General features: G+C 41.1%; 1 pseudogene; it reads left to right on the forward strand.

Annotated features, from left to right (window-relative positions):
- Positions 1-2078: 2078 nt before the first annotated feature.
- LOC125159836 (uncharacterized) lies at positions 2079-2231 on the forward strand (annotated as a pseudogene).
- The last annotated feature ends 21627 nt before the right edge of the window (positions 2232-23858 follow it).

Genomic DNA, 23858 nt, shown 5'->3' on the forward strand with positions numbered 1-23858 from the left:
GAACAAAACAGGTGGCATCACACTTCTTGATTTCAAGCTGCATTCTAACACAAAGAAATCAGTTATGTCATTGGCATAGGCACACACACACAAAGCAATGGAATGGAAATTGAGAGCCCAAACTAAAGCCATGCATGCACAGTCAACTAGTATTTGACAAGGGAGTCAAGAATACTCAGTGGAGAAGAGTAGTCTCTTGAATAACTGGAGCTGGGAAAATTGGATAGTCACATGTATAAGATTAAAGCTTAGCACCTTATGTTACATCACTCCAAGAATTAACTTGAAATGGATTAAAGATGTAAACGAATGATATGAAAACAAAATTCTTCCTCACCATTTCAGCTCTTATTATGCCAAGACGTAGCTGTTGAAGTGGTGAAGGGCTGGATAGAGAGTAGTCCTGGAAATAGAAGCCTGTGTGTGTGAAACAGACTTTCTTTAGTAGTCTGTAATTATCCCCCTGATGCTTTAAGAGTAGCCACTTCCTTCCCTACATTTTCAGGCACAGCTAGTACCATGCTTGCTGCCAGCAATGCACTGCTTTGTCTCCACAAATGCCTAGAAGCTCTAGGTTGGACCCATTGGGAAGGGTGGAGTTTTGTGGCAGTAATGCTGCCCTGTTGAAACCAGGTGGAGGGGAAGGAGAGAGGTGCCATTCCGGCTTCACTGGGGTTCAGGTATATTAGTGTTGGTGTTGGATTTTTCACCTTTTACTCTAACACATCTCAAAAGTTTAATTTCTGTCCGGCATGTCAAAATGGCTTCCAGAACAGTTCCTCCTTTCTCAGAAGTGCCCTCCGTGTCATACCCCGTTGGGCTGCTCTTTATCACCATCCAGGGTCTTTGGGCCACCACCAACTTCTCCAACCTGGTGGCCTCTGGGACCTCACCCTCCACCTCCACCATCTGGAAAGATGATTGAAACAGTATGAGTTGACTTATAAAACACGTTTTGTCTTTTTACTTGTTGAGTGTTTGGAGAGGATGCAGTGATGGCACCACAGGGCTTTCAGGTTAGCCTGAGTGAGGACAGTGTAATGTGCTTCAAATTTCTCAGGAAATGAATGAAATGGGCAGTCGTTTCCACCCAGTGAGCTGGGCAACACATGTCTCTGAGAAGGAAAGAGGCCTTATACATGCTGACTCCCTAGGATGTAGCTTGTACAGAGACCATGTGCTGGGCTCTCTGAGGGATGAAACACACCCCTAACTTTATTTCTAGCTAGTTGAGACCTGAACTGTTCACAGATGCTTGATTAGTTATAAAAACTCCTGAACCAGGGCCATGTAGACCTTCCTCAAAGGACAGGATCAGATCTCCCTCTTGTCCTCAAGGGTCACCTGAGGCACCTGAAAAACCCTCTGCCCCTAGTACGGGACATGAGAATGTGAAAGAGTTGAATATAATGAAACCTGTTGCGGATGGTTTGTTTTTCTTGCACACAGTCTATGCAAGTCAGAATCAACTTCCATCCCCCTCCATCTTTTATGAGACCTAGGACATGGTGCAACTCCCATGGGGAATATCAGTTGTGTCTCTACCATGGATGCAGAGAAAGACAAGGTAAATTCTGTTGCCTATTTCAGTTGCAATGCTTTCTGGAAAATTTATCTGACCTTGTCTGGTTTTCTATGCCCTCTGGTATTTTTACTGTTTGATTTACATCCTCACAAGCCTCCAGACTTCTCCAGTTTAAGATCATCATGTTAGCTAGTGCCTCTGGACGCCACAAGTGTGTGGAGGTGGAGGACCACGTGGCTATCACTTTGTGTTTGTGGAAATAACTTGAGGAGAATGACACTTCACTGCACCCTCAAGTCTTCTGGAGCATGGGACACCTTTCTCACTTTCTTTGCATGGGATTATCCTGATTATTTTCATTTTTTTTCCTATTTCAGAGTAGGCCATGAATTTGTTCAGAATGTCTGCTATGAGCCTCGTGACTGGAAAAGATAACAACACTTTCCAACATTATATTGTGTGCTTTGTGCAGTGTTGAGGGTTCTTAGTTAAATTTCAGAACTCATTACTGGTCCTTCTGTGTTGGTCAATGTGCAATAGAGAAGTTCTCCCAAGCTTTGCGCAGTGGCAGTATCATAGCCAATGAGGTTTATCCGAGGCGCGATTATTGCTCATCGAGAATTTCTCCAGTTGTCCCCTAGGTGGAAATACTCTGAATTTTCAGAAGCGGCATGTGTAATCGAAAATGTACGTGGAACTTCAGTCGTGAAGGGAGAGAATCAGTGATTACCTGCAGGGCCAGTAACTCACAGAGTTCTTCAGTTGTATTTATATGAGCAGGTTCAATTGTGTCCCAGGAACAGTTGCAACTGGTACTTTGTCTCATGATGCCTTATGGGAGTTTTACACCTGAAATTGAGACATGTTTCTGTTCATTCTTTTACGTAGAATTTCTACCTCCCTTTTACAATGGGACAAAATAGCTCTGCAATTCATATTGTATTTAAAAGCTGAATTACCTGTGAATTAAGGTAAACACTCTTAAGACCATGAATGTGCACAGGTAACGTGTTTCTCTCAGAAAACACATTTCTAGGCCCCCTGCAGGACTCCAGGAATCCCCATCTCCTCAAAGGTCTCTGTGCCCTTGCACAGAAGATGTCTTTGTCAGTGAGGGAAGCAGAGTAAGGACATGAATGGGATGGCAATTTGAGCTTTGACCCTGGGGTGGCCCTGAATCTCTGTGTGGTGCTGGGCTTTTCTTTCATTCCTTCATGTTTTGTCTGTTCTCAATGTGTAAGTAAAAAGTCTGCAGATCTGGTGGAAGAGGGGTGTCCTGAACACAGATGCCTGCCTCTCTGGAATACGTTCCTTTATTAGACTGGCATTACTGCCATCAATCTTCAAGAATAGGATTCCTTGGCTTTCTGCATTTGTAACCATGTGCAGTGATGTGTGGAGACAGTAGTTTCTCCTTGTGCATCTGGTACCTTCAGGCTGTAGGTGGGACCTCATAGGAGGTCCTCGTGAGACCTTCAGGTTGTAAGTGGGATCTCGTGGGAGGGTAGAGTTTTCTGGCACTGATGCTGCATTCTACTAGAACCCGTGAATGAACAAGGGGCCAGGTGCTGACACCTGCTTCATTGTGTTTCAGCTCCTGTGGGCGTTCTACTTCTGTCTGTCATACCAACATACCTGTCGCTTCTGTTCTGTAGGTCCTTATGGTTGCAAGAGGACCTCCTCTTTTACCAGGTCCACCCTGCATGCCCTCCCCCACAGATCCCCTTTATCACTGTTCATGGACTCTATAAGTCACCACCAGCTCATTGGTGCCCTCAGTGACCTCCACCTCGACTATTTGTAAGATGATCTGAACAGTATGAGTTGACATGTTCAGCATATTCATCTACTGTCTTGTTGAGTCTCTGAGAAGATGTAGAGATGGCCTCACAGGCTTTTCAATGCAAGGGTGCTGCTGACTGAAACACTGTTAAGATTCCTCAAGTTTCTTAGGCCATACATATGTTGGGCTGTGCCTAAGTGTGTGTATCTCTGTGAGACTAAATGCGACGAAAGGTTGTAGATTAGCTGTGTGGCTTCCTTGGCTTCAGCCTGAGTCACACTCTTAGCGGGGAATTCAGGGTTGACCAGGAAATGCCCCTGCTGGACTCCTGTCACCGCAACCCTGAACCTACTTTCACCACCCTGCCTGAAGGTTTGCATCTCCGACACTTCCCTCACAATTTCCTGAGGCTTTGCGTGTGTTCCTCTTGTCTCAGACCTAATGCCAGCTCTCAGTGGGGAGAGCCTCAACTCAGAGCATCAGCTTTGTGATCTGAGAAGCAGGGATAATGTTGATCTCTGAGGTCAGCGCGATGAAGAGGTGGTTAAGCACATGAGGAATTTGTAAAATATATGGGATGAGTGAGCACTCACCCTTTTCAGCGTGGAAACGAATGTATCTGCACAGAGAAGATCATCAACAGATGTTCATTCAATTTCATGAAACTAAGGGTATAATGCCTGAGGCTGAGAGATTGGCAATTCTAGTTTCAAAGGATGCAACAAAGATTCCTGTGTGTTTTCTATTAAAATTCAGGTCCTACTTTACAAGGAAGGAAAAGATAAGTATGAGAATATGGATGTTCAGGGATCTGAAGATAATCCTCTTCCATTACAGGTAGACACACAAATGCACCCTGACAAATATGTGCTCATCCAAGGCCACAGATGTATCGAAGAAGAAAAAACGCATATAGAAGAACAGAAGATCCCTTTGCAATAACTCAATCACTTTGACATAGAGGGCAATCAGTTTGAAATTTGAAGAGCACACTGAACCATTACAAACCAGCTGTGGTTATTATATATTTAGAGATGGGGTCTAATCTACCCCTTGGTCTGAATGCTTTCCCTGTCCACCCCGTCCCCTCCACATTGTCCTTCCTAATATCCCCTAATACACTTGTCATAGTTGTGTTTCTATGTCAGCGTCTGCCTCCAGGAAAATCGACACTCATTCCCCATCAAGTGTACACTTTGGCGTTCTTGTATATGCAGTTAACAAACAGGTAGAATGTATACTATTGGTGTACGAAGACAGATCATTGTTTGGGGTTGTATTGCCTGGAAGGGACCAATAGTTCCATCTGAGGGGTTGGATACATCCTTTAGGGAGATATGGTGGTGGTTGTTCATGTATAGATTGATGCTCATGAGCACATGGCACATGTGCTAGTTGATGTGGTTTGTGCTGATGAGCAGGGCAGGTGTCTGTCTCCAGGAAAGGGTCTCTTCTGATGGTGAGGAATGGATTCAGGAGACCAGTAAGGAGGCCCTGCATTAATTCAGCTTTTGCGCCCTTGTGCACCTTACCAGCTGCTACCAATAGCACCAATCCAGGTGGCCTCCAAGGGGGCAAATGGCACAATTTTTGTGGCGAGTCACATGGTGTCCCATAAAGCTCCCCCTGAAGCCATATTGAGGCATGGGGAGGGCAGAGGACCATGGTCTGAGAAAGGTTCCTTCAACACAATCCAGGGAGAGTTGGGTGTAAGCATACGGCTCCTTCTACATCAGCCAATCCAATCTACATCAGGGACCCTGAACCCTGTGAGCTTTTTTTTCCTTCCAGCTTAGGGAAGCAGCCAGCCCTCCAGCAGCTTTTGGGTCATGGCTGGGCCACCAACGGTAAATGTCTGGCTGTCCACATTCTGCCAGCATTGCTTTAGCAAATGTCAATATGAGCAGCTGCTGTATGGGGGATTCTCCTCCATTTTGATCAGGGCCTGGGACAAAACATGACTAGAGAGAGAGAGACAGGAGTTCCCTGTGCTCCTGGACAGGGCTGCAAGCACAGAGCAGATAGCCTGAAGCCTGGGGAGAGGTGGACAAAGAGGTAAGGAGAGAGAAACTGGATGAGTGATAGGGGAATTGGGCAAGACCTAGAGAGTGAAAGAAAGAAACACAGAGAGGTGTGGTTAGAGAGAAACAGAGACAAAGAGGAAGTACAAGGAGAAAAGTGGAGCCCTGGTCCGGGTATGTGAACGGGGTGAGATGAGCCAGGGGAGAGGGGATGTGTGAAGTGGCTCTGAGTGCTGGGGCCGAAAGGGCTGGTATCATGGGCATCATAGTTTCATAACTCTAAGACTCCAACATCCCTGGGGTCAAGCTCTGCAGAGGCCATTGCAATCGAAAAGATGGGCATCCGTCATTTCTACTGGAATTGTGGGGCTCAGCGTTATGTTCTGTCATGGAGACAGATGTCTTCAGGGAGAATGTGCTGCTCTTTGGCAGCTAAACTCCAGAGCCCGCCCTGTGAGGAGGTGTCCCGGGGTCATCTCCCTCACTGCCCCAGGCCCTGTTGGATTTCCCCCCTCCCCCCCCCCAACCAGCTGGCGTTCCTCATGTTCTGAACCCAGGCATGAGACATTGTGTTGCCCCCAGGTTCTGCAGTCTGGACCTGGCAGAGGTGGACTGTTGATATTGATTAAAAAAAATATTTGACAATAAGGTCCATATTCTCCCTCTGGAACGAGCGGTGTGCATCCAAATCGTGGGTTGCTATCCTCCTGTCCACAACCAATCTGAGGATTCCAGAAGGTAGGTGAACCTTTTAAAACACCATAGTCTTCTCTTACCTCATTCAAAGACAATTTCTTTCCCAGTTTCTTTTAATTTTGAAGAGATGGCAATTCCTAATTGAAAGCATAATGGTCCTGTAGGAAATTGACCTACATGAGTGATGGGCATTATTTCATCCATCCGTATCCCTAAAGCACATTTCATTGGAAATATAAGCCATGGATACATGTCATAAATTCATAACAGATGTGTAGCTCCTGTAAGTTGCATTCTGACCTTGTCACATATGTGTCATCAGATATTATTAGTGACTTTTCAGATAAGCTCTAAACATCAAGATGGTCATGTTAGAGAATCTGGTATATATGGAATTTCACAGATTCTAAATTAGGAATGATTTTTCATTTTTAATGTTCCTATTTTTTTCCTTTTGTGAAAGAGCCCGAGCTGGGGATGGGGGAGAGAGTGGGAGATACTGAATCTGAGGCAGGCGCCAGACTCTGAGCTGTCAGGACACAGCGTGACGTGGGGCTCAAACTGATGGACTGCAAGATCATGACCTGAGTGGAAGTCGGACGCTTAACCAAGTAAGCCACCCAAGCGCCCCAGGAATGATAGTTTATTGGCAAAGAAAGAGAAATTAAAGATAGCGTAAAGGATGTCGACTTTTAATTGAAATATTCTTCACACATTTGTTGTATTAGTTTTAGACATACATTGTAGTCCTTCCATATGTCTATAAATTATGTTGTACTTAAGCACAAGTGTAGCTATCCTGTGAAAGTATGCAACAGTATTATTACAGGATTGACTCTCTTCCATTGGCTGTCCCTTGTATCCCTAGGACTCATTCATTCCGTAGCTGGAAGCCAGTATCTCTCTCTCAAAGGTGTCCATTCTTTATCTAACCTAAACACTTAGGTGGTAAACACAATAACCTCTTGTTCATCATGTGTAATTTGGTGGTCTATTTTTCTGGGAACATTGCTTAAAGCATTACAAATGATGCCATTACCTTAATAAATTTGGTTTCATTCTTCACTCACAAGAACGGAGAAGGAAAAGATTTCTTTGTGCCCTAGGTCCTGTCACTAAGACCCTTCCCAGTGTAGAGAACAGGCTTAGTGGCCCAGAGCACCTTCGGTCCCTCAGCTGAGCCACCAGGGTCTTCAACATTGCAGGAATTCCCATGGTGGCCAGCAGAGAGAGCTCGAGCACCACAGACCCCCGAGGGGCGGGTTCCTCTGCCTGGGCAGTGATGGCCAGTAGAGGGCGCAGCATCGGCTTTTCTGACCCAGGGCACCTCAGAGCAGGAAGGGCTTAGACTGCTCTCAGAGGACTCAGGCCTCTGCTGGTGCCTCAGTACAGAGAGCAGAGCTGCATTTCCAGCAGGTTCTGCCACCCGCCCCAGGGGAGACCTTGGGAGCTTAGCAGAAACTTGGCATCTCCTGAGTCGCCAGAGAGAAGCTGCCTTGTTGTACTGAGTGCTGAGGAGGGGGCGCCGGGTGGCTTCCCTGGTCAAGCTGGTCGCTGAGCTGCACAGGCCTTTGCATTTTCTGGGCTGTTCCCATGTTTCATTCCACCCCTTCCCAGACAGTTTTTGAACAAGACGTATTTTACCAAAGGACTTGTGGATTGAGGGGTCCCACGACATCACCTCATAGATGCAGTCGATGGTTTGTTCCAGATCCAGGCTTGTTTCCGACAAGGAACCCTAACAGAAATTCAGAAGCACGGGAGCTGCATTCAATTAGGACGTGGATACATGAAATGCTCGTCTCACGACCTTCTAGAAGAAGGAGCTGGGACCCATGTTCCGAGTCCTGCTGGAACCAGAGACCAAGGTAAGGGCACAAACTGTCCCACACATCATACATGCTTTTTAAAAATGTTCATGGTTATTTTCCCAACTTAGTGAAGTGATTGAAAACTACAGAAAACCTGGTAGGTAGGTGTCATTAACCTTATGTTATCTTTTAATTTAAATTCCAGTGAGTGAAGACACAGTGTAATGTTAGTTTCAGGTGTCCAATATAGAGCAACACTTCCACACGTCACCCGGTGCTCATCCCAGGTGAGCACCAGCAACAGCTTCTTAATCCCCAGCAGCTGTTTCACCCATTCCGTCACCTCACTGTGGAAGCCCTCAGTTTGTTTCCTAGTTAAGAGTCTGTTTGTTTGTCATTGTGTCCTTCACCGCCCCCCCCCTTAAATTTGTCTTATTTCCATGTGTTAGTGAAATCATCTGGTGTTTGTCTTTCTCTGACAGGCTTTTTTCACCCAGCATAACATTCTGTCGCTCCTCCAGCTCGTGGCAAATGACAAGATTTCATGTTTTTATGGCTAAATAATATTACATTCCATATACTACATCTCAATTTATTCATCAGTTGATGGATGCTTGGGAAGTTGCTGTAATTTGGTTGTTGTAGAAAATGCTGCTGTAAACATCATGGTGCATGTATCCCTTTGAAGAATTATTTTTGTATTCTTTGAGTAAATACCTCTTAGTGAAATTGCTGGATCTTAAGGTAGTTCCATTTCCATTTTTTTTTTATGAATCTCCATGATGTTTTCCAGTGTGGCTGCACCAGTTTGCATTCCTACCCACAGTGCAAGAGGGTTTCTCTTTCCTCACATCCTTGGCAACACCTGCTATTTCATCATTCATTGATTTTAGTCATTCTGAAAGATATGATGTGTTATCTCATTGTACTTTTGAGTTGTGTTTTCCTGAAGATCAGTATTGTTGAGCATCTTTTCATATGTCTCTTGGCCATGTGTATGTCTGCCTTGGGAAAATGTCCATTCGTGTCTTCTGCCCAGTTTTAATCGGAATTTCTCCTTTTTTTGGGTGCTGTATGACTTTATTTGTTTTGGACACTAAGCCTTAATCAGATGTCGTGTGCAAATAGTATTCTGTAGGTGTTTTAGTTTTGTTGATTATTTCCTTGGTGACAGAGCTTTTTATTTTTACGAAGTCCCATTATTTTTGCTTGTGTTTCCCTTAACTCAGGAGATATATCTGCAAAGATGTTTGTACAGCCAATGTCAAATAAGATACTGTCTGTGTTCATTATCCTCTGGGATTTTTATGGTTTCAGGTTTCACACATAGGTCTTTATCCATGTTGGATTTATTTTTGTGTATCTTGTAAGAAGGTGGTCCATTGTTGGTCTTGTTTGGTTTTGCAGGTTGCTGTCTAGTTTTTTCCAAAACCATATGTTGAGGAGATTCTTTTTAAGTGTATGTATTTATTTTTTAGAGACAGAGATAATGCAGAAGGGGGCAGAGAGAAATGGGGATTGAGAATCCCACACATGCTCTGCACTGCCCTGAGATCATGACCTGAGCTGAATCCCCAATCACACGCTTTGCAGCCTCCCATGTGTCCCAAGACTATCTTTTTTTTCCATTGGATATACTTTCCTGCTTTATTGAGAATTAATTGACCATATAGGTTTGAGTTCATTTCTGGGTTTCCGTTCTATTGATCTCTGCGTCTGTGTTGTTGTTGTTGTTGTTGTTGTTGTTGTTGATGTTGTTGTTTTTTGCCAGTACCATACTGTTCTGTTCAGTACAGCTTTTTAATATAACCTGATGTCTGTAATTGTGATGCCTCCAGCTTTAGTTTTCTTCTTCAATTTTGTTTTTGCTGTTTGGAGTCTTTGTCGTTCCATACAAATCTTGGAATTATATGTTGTAGTTCTGTAACAAATGTTTTTGTTAATGTGATAGGGATTTCATTACATGTGTAGATTGTTTTGAGGAGTGTAGACATTTTAACAGTATTTTTGCTTCCCATCCATGAGGGTGAAATATATTTCCTTTTCTTTTCGTCCTCTTCCATTTCTTTCATCAGTGTTTCATAGCCTTTAGAGTACAGGTCTTTCACCTCTTTGGTTAGGTTCATTCTAGGTATCTTGGGGTATTTGGTGCACCTGTCAATAGGATTGATCCCTTACTTTCTCTTTCTGTTAATTCATTACTCGTCTATAGAAATGCAATAGATTTCTGTACATTGATTTCTGTATATTGTGATTTGTGGAATTCATATATAAATCCTAGAAATTTTCATTGGAGTATTTCATGGTTTTTATAGAGAGCATCATGTCAGTTCCAAACAGCGAAAGTTCTACTTCTTCCTTGCCAATTTGGATGCCTCATTTCTTTTTTTGTCTGATTGCTGTAGCTAGGACTTCTTGTACTATGTGGAATAATAGTGGTGACGGGTCATCCCTGTCTTGTCCCTGACCTTGGAGGAAACACTTTCAATTTTTCCCCATTGAGGATGAGCTGAGCTGTGGCTTTTTCCTAGGTGACCTTTATATGTGTAGGTAGGTTTAGTCCAAGTCTACTTTGCTGAGGGTTTTTATCATGAATGGATGTGACATTTTGTCAAATGGTTTTACCGCATCTGAGGAAAGCATCCTATTGTTCTTATCATTTCTTCTAATACTGTGGTGCATCATGTTGATTGATCGGCGAATGTGGAGCCACCCTTGCAGCCCAAGAATATATCCCACTTGATTATGGTAAATGATTCTATTAATGTATTGTTGACTTTAATTTGAAGGTATTTTAATGAGAATTTCTGCATACATACTCTCAGGCTATTGGTCTGCAGTTTTATTTTAAATTTTTAAACATTTTTTTAAAATGTTTATTTCTTTCCTTAGATAGAGTACATAAAAGTGAGGGAGGGGCAGAGAGACAGAGAGAGAGAATCCTGGCCATGCTCCACACTGTCAATGCACTGTCCAATGTGGGACTGGAACCCACGCCCCGCAAGATAATGTCCTAATCCAAAATTAAGACCTGGACAATAAACCAACTGAGCCACACAGGCGCCCCGGCAGTTTTCGGTTTTAGTGGAGGCTTTATCTGGGTTTGGTATCAGGGCAATGATGGCCTCATAAGATGAATTTGTAAGTTTTTCTTCTTTTTTATTTTTTGTAATCATTCGAGGAGAATACATATTACCTCTTCCTTAAATGGATGGTAGAATTAATCAGTGAAGCCCTCTGCCCTGAACTCTTGTATTGGGGGGAGTTTTTTTTTCTTATTGATTTGATTTCTTTCTGTTTTCAGATTTTATGTATCTTCCTGTTTCAGTTTTGGTAGTTTTTGTGTTTCTAGGAATTTGTCCATTTTTCTCAGAGTGTCCAATTTGTTGCATATAGTTTTTCATAATATTATCTTCTAACTGTATTTTTGTAGTGTTGACTGTTGTTTCTCCTTTCTTATTTGTGATTTTATGTATTTGAGTCCTTTCTCTCTTCTTTGTGAAAACTCTGCCTAGGAGGTTTTCATGTTGATTACTGTTTTCAAGGAACCAGCCCCTTGTTTCATTGATTTGGTTTAGTGTCTTTTTGGTTTGTATATCCCTCATTTCTGCCTTAATCTCTATTATTTCCTTCCTTCTGCTGTTCTTCTCATTCCTTTAGTTGTAAGTTAGGAGGGTTTGAGATTTTTCTTGCTCTTTAAGGTAGGCTTGTATTGCTATATACTTCCATCTTAGATTGCTTTTGCTGCATTCCAAAAGTTTTTACCAGTGTATTTTCATTTTCATTACTTTCAGTGTATTTTCTTATTGATTTCCTGTTTGACCCATTCATTTCGTAACATGTTATTTAACCTCCCTTTATTTGTGGCCTTTCCCCCTGTGTGTGTGTGTGTGTGTGTGTGTGTGTGTGTGTGTGTGTATGATTGTGGTTAACTTCAAGTTTCCTAGCGTGTGGTCAGAAAAGATGCTTGGTCTGATCTCTGTCTTTAGGTACCTGTTGAGGCCTGATTTGTTACCTAGAATGTGATCATTTCTGGAGAATGCCCCATGTGCGCTTGAAAAGAATGTGTACTCTGCCATTTTAGTATGGAGTGTTCTGAATATATCTGTTAAACGCATCTGGTCCAGTGTGTCATTCAAAGCCATTGTTTCCTTGTTGATTTTCTGTTTAGAGGTTCTGTCCATTGATGTGACAGATGTGTTAAAGTCCTCTATTATCATTATATTATTATAAATTCTTTTATGGTTTTGTTGAATGTTTTTGATATTGGTGATTGCATATTGGGTGCATCAAAATTTACAATCATTGGGTCTTTTTGTTTGGTTGTCCCCTTTAGTATGAGATAGTGTCTATCTTCGTCTCTTGTTACAGCTTTATTTATTTTTTTAATGTAAGTCTTAGTTGACATATAGTGCATTCTCTGTTTCAGGAATAGAATCCAGTGATTCATCCCTTACATACAACACCCAGTACTCATGACAACAATTGCTCTCCTTAATACTCGTCCGCCATCTAGCCCAGCGCCGACACATCTCCCTCTATCAACCCTCACTTTTTTTCCGCTATGGCTAAGAGACTCATGTGGTTTGTTACCACTCTTCTCTTTTCCTGCCCCCTTCCCATATTTTCATATGTTTTGTTTCTTAAATTCCACATGAGTGAAATCATATATGTGTCTTTCACTGATTGATATATTTCACTTAGCATAATACATTCTAGGTCCATCCATATCGTTGCAAGTGGCAGGGTTTCGTTCTTTATGAAGCTGAGTTTCATTTCATTGTATATATGTATGTATATTTGTATGTATATATGAACATACACGTGAGTACATATGCAAATACATGCACACACACACACACACAAGTTTATACCTTCATCAGTTGATGGATACTTGGGCTTTCTCCATAGTATGGCTACTGTTGATAATGCTGCTATAAATATTGGGTGTATGCATTTTACTACTAGGTATTGACCCAAAGGGTACCAAACTACACTCTCGGTTTTGAAGTTTATTTTGCCTAATATAAGTATTGCTACTGGCTTTCTTTTACATTATTGTCATGATAAACGTTTTTCATTCCCTCCTTTTAAATCTGCAGGTGACATATGTCCAAATAACGCTTTGTAAGCAGCATCTAGATAGGCCTTGTTTTGTTTTTGTTTTTGTTTCTTTCTTTTTTTTCTGTCCATTCTGACACCCTATCCTTGTCTTTTGATTGGAGCATGTAGTCGATTTACATTCAGAGTAATTATTGACAGGTATATATTTAGTGACATTCTACTAGTTGTTTTCCATTGTTTCTTGATGTTTTCTCTGATCCTTTCTTGTCTGTAACACTTTTGGTCTTTCATTTCCACTCCAAGAGTCTGATTTAAATATTCTTTTCTTTTGACTGGTAGTACATTTCTTTACTTATTTTTATATTTCTTCTTCGTTAAAATTTAAGCCCCAGTTAGTTACCTTATAGTGGAATACAGTTTCAGGATTAGAATTTAGTGATCCATCAGTTACAAAATATATCCAGTACTCATTCCAAGTGCCCCCCGGGTTCCCATCACCTATTTAGCCCACACCCCTATTCAGAAACCTTCCTGGAGTCCTGAGCTTCTTCCCTCTATTTAACAGTTTCTTATCGTTTGATTCCTTCTCTGTATCTTATTTTTGCTTTCCTTTCACTATGTTCATCAGTGTATTAAATGCCACAGATGAGAAAAATCATATGATGTGTGTCTTTCTCTGACATATTATGGTTAGCATAATAAAGTCTGGTTCCATCCACCTTGTTGCAAATAGCAAGATTCCACTCTTTTTGATTGCCGAGTAATATTCCACTGTATGAATATACCACATCTTCGTTATCCATTCATCTCTCAATGGTCATTTGGGCTCTTTGCATAATTTAGCTATTGTTGATAATCCTGCTATAAACATTGGAGTGCATGTGCCTCTTCGAGTCAGCGTTAGTGTGTCCTTTGGATAAATGCCTATTAGTGCAATTGCTGGGTTGTAGTGTAGTTCTCTTATTGTTTCTTGTAACGAATCTCCATACTATTTTCCAGAACGGCTACACCACTTTGCATTCCCACCAGCATTGCAAAAGCATTCCCTTTCTCTGCATTCTTGCCAACATCTGTCGTTTCCTGAGATGTTAATTTTAGCCATTCTGATAGGTGTGAGGGGATATCTCATTGTGGTTTTGATTTGTATTTCACTTATGATGAATGAGGTTGAGCATCTTTTCATGGTATGACCAATCTGGATGTGATCTTGTTAAAGTGTCTCTTCATGTCTTTTGCCCATTTCTTCACTGGGTTATTTGGTTTCTGGGTGTTGAGTGTGATATATTCTAGATATGGAAGAATGCTGATGTTATTTTGATAGGAATTACATTGAATTTGTCCATTGTTTTGGGTAGTATTGATATTTTAACAATATTTGTTCTTCCAATCCATGAGATGGGATGTTTTTCCATTTCTTTGTGTCTTCTTCAACTTCTTTCATAGATGTTGTATGGTTTGTTCTTTTATTTTTTTAATTTTTATTTATTTTTAAGAGAGTGAGCGAGTGAGCAAGAGCCCATGAGCAGGGGAAAGGCAGAGATAGGGAGACACAGAATCTGAAGCAGGCTCCAAGCTCCAAGCTGTCAGCACAGAGCCTGTCACAGGACTCAAACCCACAAACGTGGGATCATGTCCTGAACTGAGGTCGGCACTTAACCGACTGAGCCACCCAGGCACCCCTCTATTGTTTGAATGTACTGATCTTTTACCTCTTTGGTTAGATTTACCCCTGGGTATTTTATGCATTTCTGTGCAGTTGTAAATTAGATCAATTCCTTAACTTTCTTTCTGTTGATTCATTATTGGGGTATAGAAATGCAATCAACTTCTGTATATTGATTTTATATTCTGAGACTTTCCTGAATTCCTGTATCAGTCCTAGAAGTTTTTTGGTGGAGTCGTTTGGATTTTCCACGGAGAGTATCATATCTGTGAGGAGGGAAATTTTGACCCCTCCTTGCCAACTTGGACACCTTGTAATTCTTTTTGTCGTCTGATTGCTGAGGCTAGGACTTTCAAAAGAATGGTGGGGGCGCCTGGGTGGCACAGTCGGTTAAGCGTCCGACTTCAGCCAGGTCACGATCTCGCGGCCCGTGAGTTCGAGCCCCGTGTCGGGCTCTGGGCTGATGGCTCAGAGCCTGGAGCCTGTTTCCGATTCTGTGTCTCCCTCTCTCTCTGCCCCTCCCCCGTTCATGCTCTGTCTCTCTCTGTCCCAAAAATAAAAAAAAAAATAAACGTTGAGAATGGTGAATAACAGTGTTGAGAATGGACATCCCTGTCGTGTTCCTGACCTTAGGGGGAAAGCTCTCAGTTTTCCCCATTGAAGATATTATTAGCTGTGGGACTTTCATATCTGGACATTCTCACATTGAGCCACGACCCTTCCATCCCTCCTTTCATGAGGTGTTTTTTTTCCATCAAGAAAGGATGCTGCTGCGTTTTGTCAAATGTTTATTCTGCAACTATTGAGAGGATCATGTGGTTGTTATCCTTTCTTTTATCAACGAGATATATCACATCAGTTGATTTGCAGATATTGAGTCGGTTGTGCATCCCAGGAATAAAATCCACTTCATTGTGCTGAATAATTCTTTTAATGTATTTTTGAATCCAGTTTGCCACTTTTTGTTGAGATTTTTTGCATCCATGGTCATCAGGGAAATTTGTCTCTAGTTTTCCTTTAAAGTGGGGTCTTTGTTCAGTTCGGACTCAAGGCCATGCTGGCCTCATAGAATGAGTTTGGAAGTGTTCCCTCCATTTTTCTGCCCATGACCTTATCTTGTTCTTTCATTTGGGATGCCTCCCTCTTGTGTTGGAATTTTGGTTGAGTATTTGCCATCTCTGTGTTACCAAAGCTCATTGTGTTACCTGCCTATGAGTTGAATGGTTTTATGAAGAGGAGGTCATCCAATGTCCAGGGCCTGGCACATCACGGAGTGTCTGTGGTGTGTGTCGCATGCACTATTTTTTGTGTTCTGGCTGCACTATCCTTCAGGTCAGTTGTATGGGAAAGGTAGGGTCCTTGGCTAGAATGTGGTGAGTCTTACCGAGGTCGCAACTGGGATCCCTGGAAACTGCAGTACAGTCAGAACTGGGTTCACTGCATGGTGCAGTGCGCGGGCACTGGGTTCACTGGAGGGGGCAGTAAGTAATCTGAGGATTCCAGAAGGTAGGTGAACACTGTAAAACACTCTAGTCTTCTCTTACATCAAATTCAAAGACATTTTCTTGCCCCAGCTTTCTTTTAATGCTGAAGAGATTGCAATTAGTAATTGAAGGCATAATGGTCCTACAGGATATTTACCTATATGACTGGTGGACATTATTTCATCCATCCGTGTCCCTAAAGCACGTTTCATTGGAAATATTAGCCAAGGATACATACTGTAAATTCACAACTGATTCACAGCTCCCTGTAAGTTTCATTCTGACCTTGTCACATATGTATCATCAAAGATATTATTAGTGACTTTTCAGATACGCTCCCCACATCAAGATGGTGATGTTAGAGAATCTGGTATAAATGGAAATTCACAGGTTCCAAATTAGGAATTATTTTTCATTTTTAATGTTTCTTTTTTCTTTTTTTGAGATAGCCCGAGCTGGGGAGGGGGGAGAGAGTGGGAGATACCGAATCTGAGGCAGGCTCGAGGCTCTGAGCTCTCAGGACAGAGCCTGACGCGGGGCTCAAACTCATGGACTGCAAGATCACGACTTGCGTCAAAGTCGGACGCTTAACCGACGAAGCCACCCAAGCGCCCCAGGAATGATAGTTTATTGGCAAACAAGGAGAAATTAAAAATAGTGTAAAGGATGTCTATTTTTAATTGAAATATTGTTCACACATTTGTTGTATGAGTTTTCAGCATACATTGTAGTCATTCCATATGTCTATGAATTATATTGTACTTAAGCACAAGTGTAGCTATCCTGTGAAAGCATGCAACAGTATTACAAAATTGACTCCATTACATTGGCTGTCCCTTGTATTCCTAGGACTCATTCATTCCATAGCTGACGCCAGTATCTCTCTCAAAGGTGTTCATTCTTTATCTAACCTAAGTATTTTGGTGGTAAACACAATTACCACTTGCTCAGCAAGTGTAAATTGGTGGTCTATTTTTCTGTGAACATTGCTTAAACCATTACAAATGATGTCATTACGTTAATAAAGTCGGTTTCATTCTTCACTCACAAGAAAGGAGAAGGAAAAGATTTCTCTGTGTCCCAGGCCCTGTCATTAAAACCTTTCCCACTGTGGAGAACAGGTTTAGTTGCCCAGGGAACTTCAGTGTCTCAGCTGAGCAACCAGGGCCTTCCACATTGCAAAAGTACCCATGATGGCCAACAGAGAGAGCTCAAGCACCACAGACCCGGAGAGGCGGAGTCCTCTGCCCAGGCAGTGATGGCCACCAGAGGGCGTACCATCGGCTTTTCTGACCCAGGGCACCTGAGAGCAGGAAGGGCTTTGATTGCTCCCAGAGTACTCAGGGCCTTTTCAGCTGCCTGAGTACAGAGAGCAGAGCTGCATTTCCAGCAGGTTGTGCTGCCCGCCCCAGGGGAGATCTTGGGAGCTTTGTAGCAACTTGGCATCTCCTGAGTCGCCAGAGAGAATTTGTCTTATTGTACTGAGTGCTGAGGAGTGGGCTCTGGGTGGCTTCCCTGGGCAAGCTGGTTGCTGAGCTGCACAGGCCCTTGCGCTTTCTGGGCTGTTCCCGTGTTTCATTCCTCCCCTTCCCGGACAGTATTTGAACAAGACATATTTTACTAAAGGTCTCGTGGATTGTGGAGTCCCACGACATCACCTCATCGATGCAGTCGATGGTTTGTTGTTCCAGATTCAGGCTTGTTTCCGGGAAGAAACCCTGACAGAAATTCAGAAGAACGGGAGGTGCATTCCATTAGGACATGAATACATGAAATGCTCGTCTTAGGAACTCCTAGAAGAATGAGCTGGGACCCACTTTCCAAGTCCTGCTGGAACCAGTGACCGAGGTAAGGGCACAAACTGTCCCCCACATCATACATGCCTTTTAAAAAGTTTCATGGTGATTTTTCCAACTTAATTAAGTGATTGCAAACTACAGAAAACCTGGTAGGTACCTGTCATTAACGTACGTTATCTTGAATTTAAATTGCAGTGAGTAAAGATACAGTGTAGTATTAGTTTCAGGTGTAAAATATAGAGCAACCCTTCCACACGTCATCCGGTGCTCATCCCAGGTGCACTTCTTAATCCCCAGCAGCTGTTTCACCCATTCCCCACCTTGCTCTGGAAGCCCTCAGTTTGTTTCCTAGTTAAAAGTCTGTTTGTCACTGTCTCCTCCCCGCCCCCCCCCACTTTGTTTTGTTTTATATCCATGTGTTAGTGAAATCATCTGCTATTTGTCTTTGTCTGAAAGGCTTATTTCACCCAGGATAACATTCTCTTGCTCCATCCAGCTCATGGCAAATTACAAGATTTCATGTTTTTATGGCCTAATAATATTACATTCCATAGACCACATCTCAATTTATTCATCAGTTGATGGATGCTTGGATAGTTTCTGTAATTTGGCTGTTGTAGAAAATGCTGCTGGAAACATCATGGTGCATGTATCCCTTTGAAGATTTTGTATTCTTTGTGGAAATACCTTGTAGTGAAATTGCTGGAACATAAGTTACTTCCATTTCCAGTTGTTGTTTTTTTTTTTTTAGAAATCTCCATAATGTTTTCCAGACTGGCTGCACCGGTTTGCCTTCTTACCCACAGTGCAAGAGGGTTATTCTTTCCCCACATCCTTGGCAAAACCTGCTGTGTCATCCTTCATTGATTTTAGTCATTGTGACAGAAGTGATGTGTTATCTCATTGTACTTTTGAATTGTATTTGCCTGAAGATCAGTATTGTTGAGTATTTTTTCATGTGTCTCTTGGCCAGGTATATGTCTTCCTTCAGGAAATGTCCATTTTTGTCTTCTGCCCATTTTTAATCAGATTTTTCATTTTTTGGGTGCTGTATAACTGTATATATTTTGGGCACTAACCCTTTATCTGATGTCGTTTGCAAATATCATTCTGTAGGTGTTTTAGTTTTGTTGATTATTTCCTTGGTGATTGAAGGTTTTAATTTTTATGAAGTCTCATTGTTTTTGCTTGTGTTTCCCTTACCGGTAGAGATATATCTGCAAAGACGTTTGTACAGGCAATGTTAAATAAGATACTACCCGTGTTATCCTCTGGGATTTTTATGGTTTCAGGTTTCACATATAGTTCTTTATCCGTGTTGGATTTATTTTTGTGTATGTTGTAAGAAAGTGGTCCATTGTTGTTTTTGTTTTGTTTTGCAGGATGCTGTCCATTTTTTCCAAAACCATTTGTTGAGGAGCCTTTTTTTTTTAAGTTTATTTACTTATTTTCGAGAGAGAGAGAGCATGCAGAAGAGGGGCAGAGAGAAATGGAGACAGAGAATCCCACGCATGCTCTGCACTGCCCTGAGATCATAACCTGAGCTGAATTCACAATCACACGCTTTGTTGACTGAGCCACCCCTGTGTCCCAAGACTATCTTTTTTTCCATTGGATGTTCTTTCCTGCTTTGTTGAGAATTAATTGACCATATAGGTGTGAGTTCATTTCTGCATTTATTTTCTATTGATCTATGCCTCTGTGTGTTGTTGTTGTGGTGGTGGTGGTGGTGGTGGTGGTGGTGGTTGTTCTTTTGCCAGTTCCACTGTTTTGATCAGTATAGCTTTGTAATATAACCTAAAGTCTGGAATTGTGATGTCTCCAACTTTGCTTTTCTTCTTCAAGTTTGTTTTGGCTGTTTGGGGACTTTTGTTATTCCATACAAATTTTGAGATTATTTGTTCTTGTTCTGTCACAAATGTTTTTGTTAGTGTGATAGGGATTTCATTATATGTGTAGATTGTTTTGAGGAGTGTAGACATTTTAACAGTATTTTGTGCCTCCCATCCATGAACATGAAATGTATTCCATTTCTTTGTGTCCTCTTCCATTTCTTTCATCAGTGTTTCATAGACTTTAGAGTACAGGTCTTTCAATTCTTTGGTTAGGTTTATTCCTGGTTTCTTGTGGTATTTGTGAGCCTGTCAATGGGATTGATCCCTTACTTTCTCTCTGTGTTAATTCATGATTTGTGTTAGAAATTCAATACATCTATGTTCCTTGATTTCTGTATATTGTGACTTGTGGAATTCATATATCAATTCTAGCCGTTTTTAAGGGAATATTTCATGCTTTTTAGAGAACACATCACGTCAGTTCCAAATAGCGAAAGTGCTACTTCTTCCTTGCCGATTTGGATGCCTCTTATTTCTTTTTGTTGTCTGAGTGCTGTGGTTAGGGTTCCTGTACTATGCGCAATAACAGTGGTGAGAGGGGTCATCCCTGTTTTGTCCCTGACCTTGGAGGAAATTTTTTCAATTTTTCCCCATTGAGGATGAGATGAGCTGTGGGTTTTTCCTAGATGACCTTTATTATGTGCAGGTAGGTTGACTCTCAATGTACTTTGCTGAGGGGTTTTATCATGAATGGATGTGACATTTTGTCAAATAGTTTTCCTGCATCTGTTGAAAGCATCGTATTGTTCTTATCCTTTCTTCTATTACTGTGGTGCATCATGTTGATTGATCTGTGAATGTGGAACCACCCTTGCAGCCCAAGAATATATCCCACTTGATTATGGTAAATGATTCTATTAATGTATTGTTGACTTTAATTTGAAGGTATTTTAATAAGAATTTCTGCATACATAGTCATCAGGCTATTGGGCTGCAGTTTTATTTTAAAAAATTTTAAACATTTTTTAAATGTCTATTTCTTTCCTTTGAGTACATAAAAGTGAGGGAGGGGCTCAGAGATAGGGAGAGAGAGAATCCTGGCCATGCTCCACACTGTCATGGCAGGGTCCAACATGGGACTCGAACCCACGCACTGCAAGATAATGTCCTAGTCCAAAATTAAGAGTTGGACAGTAAACAGCCCGAGCCACACAGGCGCCCCACCAGTTTTCGGTTTTAGTGGAGGCTTTATCTGGTCTTGGTATCAGGGTAATGATGGCCTCATAAGATGAATTTGTAAGTTTTCCTTCTTTTTTATTTTTCATAATAATTCAAGGAGAATACATATTAGCTCTTTCTTAAATGGATGGTAGAATTCATCAGTTAAACCATCTGGCCCAGAACTTTTGTGTTGGGGGGAGATTTTTGTTATTACTGATTTGATTTCTTTCTCTTTTCAGAATATATGTATCTTCCTGTTTCAGTTTTGGTAGTTTGTGTGTTTCTAGGAATTTGTCCATTTTTCTCAGTGTGCAATTTGTTGCATATAGTTGTTCATAATATTAACTTCTAACTGTATTTTTGTGGTGTGGACTGTTACTTCTCCTTTCTTATTTGTGATTTTATTTATTGGAGTCCTTTCTCTCTTCTTACTCAAAAGTCTGCCTAGAAGTTTTCATGTTGATTTCTGTTTTCAAAGAACCAGCCCCTGGTTTCATTGATTTGGTCTAGTGTCTTTTTGGTTTGAGTATCCCTTATTTCTGTCTGAATCTCTATTCCTTCCTTCCTTCTGCTCTTGTTCTTCTGATATGTGACCTAGAATATGATCAACTCTGGAGAATGTCCCATGTGCGCTTGAAAAGAATATGTACTCTGCCATTTTAGTATGGAGTGTTCTGAATATATCTGTTAAACCCATCTGGTCCACTGTGTCAATCAAAGCCATTGTTTCCTTGTTGATTTTCTGTTTACAGCTTCTGTCCATTGAAGTGAGCAATGGGTTAAAGTCCTCTACTATCGTTATATTATAAAAAATGAGTTCCTTTATGGTTGTTGTTAAATATTTTATATACTTGGTGATCGCATGTTGCGTGCATCAAAATTTATAATCATTGGATCTTCTTGTTTCATTGTCCCCTTTAGTATGAGATAGCGTCTGTCTTCATCTCTTGTTATACCTTTATTTATTTATTTATTTACTTACTTACTTATTTATTTATATTAATTTAAGTCATAGTTGACATAGTGCACTCTCGGATTCGGGAGTAGAATTTGGTGATTCATCCCTTACATACAATACCCAGTGCTCATCCCAACAAGTGCTCTCCTTAATACTCATCCCACATCTAGCCCAGCATGACCCATTTCCCTCCATCAACCTTCGGTTTTTTTCTCTAACATTAAGAGACTCATGTGGTTTGTTACCACTCTTCTCGTTTCCTGCCCCCTTCCCATGTTTTCATCTGTTTTGTTTCTTCAATTCCACATGAGTGAAATCATATATTTGTCTTTCACTGATTGACATATCTCACTTAGCATAATACATTATAGCTCCATCCACATCATTGGAAATGGCAAGATTTCATTCTTCTTGAAGTTGAGTTATATTTCTTTGTGTATACATATGTTTGTATATATGAACGTACACATGTGTACATCTGTATATATGCGTATACATACATACACACGCACACACACCACAACTTCTTTATACCTTCATCAGTTGATGGATACTTGGGCTTTCTCTATAGTTTTGCTACTCTTGATAATGCTGCTATAAATACTGGGTTCATGAAATGTCACTATTAGGTATTTACCCAAAGTGTACCAAAAAAGAGTCTCGGTTTTAAAGGTTATTTTGCCTGATATAAGTATTGCTACTGGCTTTCTTTTAACATTATTGGCATAATAAATATTTCTTCATTCCCTCACTTCAAATCTGCAGGAGACTTAAGTCCAAATAAGGCTTTGTAGGCAGCTTCTAGATAGACATTGTTTTTTGTTTGTTTGCTTGTTTGTTTGTTTGTTTTGTCCATTCTGACGCCCTATCCAATGTCTTTTGATTGGAGCATTTAGTCCATTTATATTCCGGGTGATTATTGATAGGTATATATTTAGTGCCATTCTACTAGTTGTTATGCCTTTGTTTTTTGATGTTTTCTCTGATCCTTTCTTGTCTGTAACACTTTTAGTCCTAGATTTCCACTCAAAGAGCCCGATTTAAATATTCTTTTCTTTTGACTGGTAGTACATTTCTTTACTTCTTTTTCATATTTCTTTTTTTTAATTTAAGCCCAAGTTAGTTACTTTATAGTGGAATACAGTTTCAGCAGTAGAATTTAGTGATCCATCAAGTACAAAATATACCCGATACTCATCCCAAGTGCACCCGTAATGCCCATACCCATTTAGCCCATACCCCTATTCAGTAACCCTCCTGGAACCCTGAGTTTCTTCTCTGTATTTCAGAGTCTCTTATCGTTTGACTCCCTCTCTGTTTGTATCTTATTTTTGCTTTCCTTTCACTACGTTCATCAGTTGTATTAAATTCCACAGATGAGAGATATCATATGATGTGTGTCTTTCTCTGACATATTTTGCTTAGCATAATCAAGTCCGGTTCCATCCATGTTGTTTCAAATAGCAAGATTTCATTCTTTTTGACTGCCGAGTAAAATTCCATTGTATGAATATACCACATCTTCTTTATCCATTCATCTGTCAATGGTCATTTGCGCTCTTTGCATAATTTAGTTATTGTTGATAATGTTGCTATAAACATTGCAGTGCATGTTCCACTTGGACTCAACGTTAGTGTATCCTTTGGATAAATATGTAGTAGTGCAATTGCTGGGGTCTAGTGTAGTTCTATTTTTAGTTTTTCTGACAAATCTCCATACTATTTCCAGAGTGGCTACACCACTTTGCATGCCCACCAGCATTTCAAAAGCGTTCCCTTTCTCTGCATCCTTGCTAACATCTGTCTTTTTCGGAGATGTTAATTTTAGCCATTCTGATAGGTGTGTGGGGATATCTCATTGTGGTTTTGATTTGTATTTCAGTGATGACAAGTGAGATTGAGCATCTTTTCATGTGTGACCAATATGGATGTCATCTTTCTTAAAGTGTCTGTTCATGTCTTTTGCCCATTTCTTCACCAGATTATTTGGTTTTTGGG

Source organism: Prionailurus viverrinus, unplaced genomic scaffold (genome assembly GCF_022837055.1).
Source record: "Prionailurus viverrinus isolate Anna unplaced genomic scaffold, UM_Priviv_1.0 scaffold_66, whole genome shotgun sequence".
Classification (NCBI taxonomy): Eukaryota; Metazoa; Chordata; class Mammalia; order Carnivora; family Felidae; genus Prionailurus; species Prionailurus viverrinus.